The sequence below is a fragment of the Paramisgurnus dabryanus genome, chromosome 23, assembly GCF_030506205.2.
Source record: "Paramisgurnus dabryanus chromosome 23, PD_genome_1.1, whole genome shotgun sequence".
Lineage (NCBI taxonomy): Eukaryota > Metazoa > Chordata > Actinopteri > Cypriniformes > Cobitidae > Paramisgurnus > Paramisgurnus dabryanus.
In genome coordinates, this window is record NC_133359.1 from 741,459 (window position 1) to 745,737 (window position 4,279).

Sequence of the window (4,279 nt, forward strand, 5' to 3'; positions counted from 1 at the left end):
TGTGCTCTTCATTAATGTTTCATGTGCCATTTGTGATGTATTTGTCTCTTTTCTGTCCGACCTTGAGGCTCGTCGTACCCAACCCTCACTTCCACTTAAACATCAAAGAGGTTTCTCAAAAAAAAAGCATTAACAAACCTTGTGTGAAATACTCCAGACTGAAGTCTGAAACATCCACGGTGACTGACTTGATTAAAACTGCATTATTATCAGTAATAAATTATAAAAAAAAAATATAACGTTGACTTAGTGTTGACTATAATATTAACAATCCAAAACCCAAGACTAATATTATTATACCACAGATCTGTTGAATGCTTTATTCTGATTGATGATGGTTTATATCTGTACATTGATCTAAAGTCAAGTCCTGATGTTTCTTTCTCATAGAGATGAAGAATATTTAAGTCTGATCTGTGATCAGTCTCAATCAGACCTGTTGTTTTGTATGGATGTATGGTGATTAGTCAGTATCTGTACACATTGAGTTTAATCAACTGGACATCCAGGAAAGTTTAGACATTTACAAAGTTTTCTAATATAATATGAAATCCAGTTGTACACTTCACAACACTGTTAAATTAATTTATTGTGTTTTTAGGGTTTATTTGAAATCATGAAAGCTGAATCACGTAATGGAGAATTAATGGCAGACAATCTCATATAAATATATGATCGGTTAAGAGTTTCTCTCAAGAGCTTCATCATTATACACGAGAATCATCATTCATAGATTTAATCCAGGATTGCTGATGAGGTCATAGGATAATGTGATGAGAAATGTTTGAGTTTTAGGAGAGATATGTGTGAGATGACCCGAACCCCAAACACAACACAACACAGTTTATCATACACAAATGTCCAGGATGTCAAGTTGTTTGTCTTCCATGATATCATTATAAAAACTGTCATTAGCTTTAGTTTTTTTCTCTTGTGCTGTAGATGAAGCTGAATTCAGTGATTGACAGGTGCAATGGAGTCTGGGATTGAAGTGTGAGAGTCTGGACATGGAGTGAGAAATGATGCTGGCAACCGCTGCATGACCCCGCAAACACAATTAAACTCATAGAGTCGGTTTGGTTATGGATGCTGTGGACCGACGGAGCGTGGACATCTGCTGGTGTATGAAGCACATATGAGCTTCAGGTGATCTGGACGGTCACCCATCTCTCGTGTTCAACACCGCGGAGCTAAAAGACTCCAGAAACTGAATGACTCCTGCAGTATTTGTCATCTGACCATGTCATGTGTTATAAGCACATCTGATGTCTTGAAGAACTAAGAAATGTCTTTCTGGATAAATAGATGTTGACTGCAGCATTATATTTAATAACAGGTTAAGATAAACTAGAACAAAGAGTGAAATCTAATAATGTGTCTAGGCTTTATTCTGATTGGTTGCTGGCATTTTGCAGCTGTATAGGTCATTACCATAATGAGCTTCTTTCAACGTTCTGATTGACGCTCTGGTCGCTCAAAACGTGACGTTGATGTATTTGACGCTCCTTGCAGCTGAGAGAAGTCCGCTTCAATTGTAAATGAATGACTTGCGGTAACTTTGGAAGCTCAAGTTTCGTCGATATGAACGTACAGTTAGACAGAGATATATTTTTGCTGTGGTCAATAACTCACAAGTGTGGTCTATCAATACCAGGTGTTATTTTGACGAAATATAAAATGACTTCAGTATAATTTCACTTTGAACATAAGTAGAGGATTGTTACTCTTGACCCTGATAGCTGGGACGAAAGTAATACAACAGAACAAGATAGATGTTTGTGTTTTTAGTAAATATACATGACTATGACCTCGTTAATATGTAATATGATATTAATAAACCTACCAACATCAGCTGACCTAACGTTTGGATTGACTTATCTTGAGAGAAGTTTCAGTCGCATAATCATTGGTTAATGGAAATGCTGTCTTTTGTCAACATTTCGTAAATAACGCTAAATTTTTGCATTTAAATCTGCAATGGAAACGCAGGTTTTTTTATTTATTTTCCCATACCATGTTTATCCACATTCCTCCACTGAAATCAAACACAATGTAAACCTGGATGTGAGTGTTTGTCTATCAGTGCTGTTGTGTATCAGTCTGCTGTATACATCAATAGAGGATCATTGTGTGTTTGTATGTTAATACTGCTGATTTCAACACACGATAAACTCAATAACGGTGTTTCATCATGAATTACAGTATCTTACTGCTATTGAACAAAATATATATGACTTTAAACATGAGCTATCATGATCACTCGTTCATTTACACCTCCTTCAACATTAAACTAATACTAGTATATAACTGAGACACGTCTGACAAACTGATTCTCATCTTAAATCCAGACGACCTTACAACTCCAGCTGAATTATGGGTAGATAAGATAAGCCGGGTCCGGGCGCAGTATGTGAGAAACATTTCTCGGAGAGATACAGGTGATATTGGGCAGTAAAGTGAATGTAGTGTTCTGCACGATGTGATTTCCCATCAGCCTCGTGTGTGCCCGTGTCCGCAGAGGTGACCTCCGTTTCTCTGCCGTGCTTTATATATCTGGATGTTGACACATTTTATGAGCGATTAGGTGCGTTTCATAAAGATCCTGCTGTTCGGAGCGCTCTCTCTCCTCTCACCTTTCACCTCTCGCAGTCTGGACTTTACAATTAGCTGCAGAAATGAGCAGCACTAAATCTCATCCAGGCCAAAGAGTTGACATGGTAACGAGAGAGAGAGAGAGAGAGAGAGAGAGAGAGAGAGAGAGAGAGAGAGAGAGAACCTTGTGTGTATGTGTATGTGTTTGTGTGTTTGTGTGTGTGTTCTCGCTATAGTTTGGAGAAAAGTGACCTGACTGTTTTCTGATATGCCATTTTATTTAAACAATATTTATTTATTTATTTTATTTATGTAATAATAACAGCGCAATACACTTTTTCCTCTGCATTCATGACTTGTAAATGAATCACATTATAAAGCTGTGCATTACAGTGATTTTATCCTGAATAAGAGGTTTTGTTAGACATGAAACTAAATAATAATAATCTCTCCCTCAACTTTACTTTAGCTTTGATGTTAATGATGTTTGGTCACATGATGTGTGAACCGATGATGTCAGAGCTTCATTATGAAGCATTAGTAAGTATGTGTGTGTGATTTATAAATCATCTTTTATCTGATGTTTATGAGTCACTGAGAGATCCAAACAAGCATTGGTCTGCTGTCCGTGTTTGATTGACAGACAATAAGAACATGAACTCTGTTTGTTATGGTTTGCACATTTCGTTGCGTAAACAACAGACGCATCTTTTTGATATGAGCTGCTGTGGCCGCTGGTAATAAATTCATAATGTTTCAGACGCAGTCTATGATGTGACTGTAATAAAGTTTATGATGTGGAGATGCACAGATACACTTCAGTGAAAACTCATTTTTATCTCTACATGTGAACGAACTTCAGCTGATGGGAAATATTTATGTATTTACTTATGGAAAAATAAGATTTACTTTTGTGTTATTTGAATCAATAGAGTTTCAGCTTTATCAACATCTTTTACATTGAATAATATTTCTGACTGAGTTTAAGACAGATGACTGAAGTTTTAACCCAGCTGTGGATTTCTTTTATTGTCTAATGTTTGAGATTAATTAATGATGATTATTATGGTCTTCATGTGTTGTTTTATATTGAATATGGATTAAAGGATCTTAACTCTTTCCCCGCCATTGACAAGTTTTCTCATCAATTAAGAGAAAACATTTCCCTGCCAATGACGCTTCCCCGGCGAGTTTTTACAGTAATCTGTAATTCTGCTATTATCCAATTTATGAAAAACTGAAGCAAAAACTAATTAAACAACATTGTAATCTCTGTGTATGTTTTAATAACGGTTCTGAATCTGATCTCCAACAAAATTCCTTTCAAAAAGGCAATTACTTCAGATTTATGCTCAATTTTATTTATCCATATTTAAGAGGTTATTAAAAGAGAACAAATGAAGATAGGATGAAATGTTTTCCCCTGTTATGTTTGTTTGTTTTGAAAGCAGAGAGTCTGTTCTTTCATTTGATATATTTTATTCATACAGTATTTGTTTGTTTATACAGTAGTTAGTTTTGTTACAGTTGTTGTGTTAATGTTTATGTGCTGTATAAGAAGAATGGTTTGTGTTTATGTGTTGAATTTCTCTGTGTCTGCTGGACTGTGATTTCTGTCTGTGAAAAGCTCTTGAACTTTCACCTCATCTGAGATAAATGATAGTTTCTCATGCTCTTATAAGCAGGG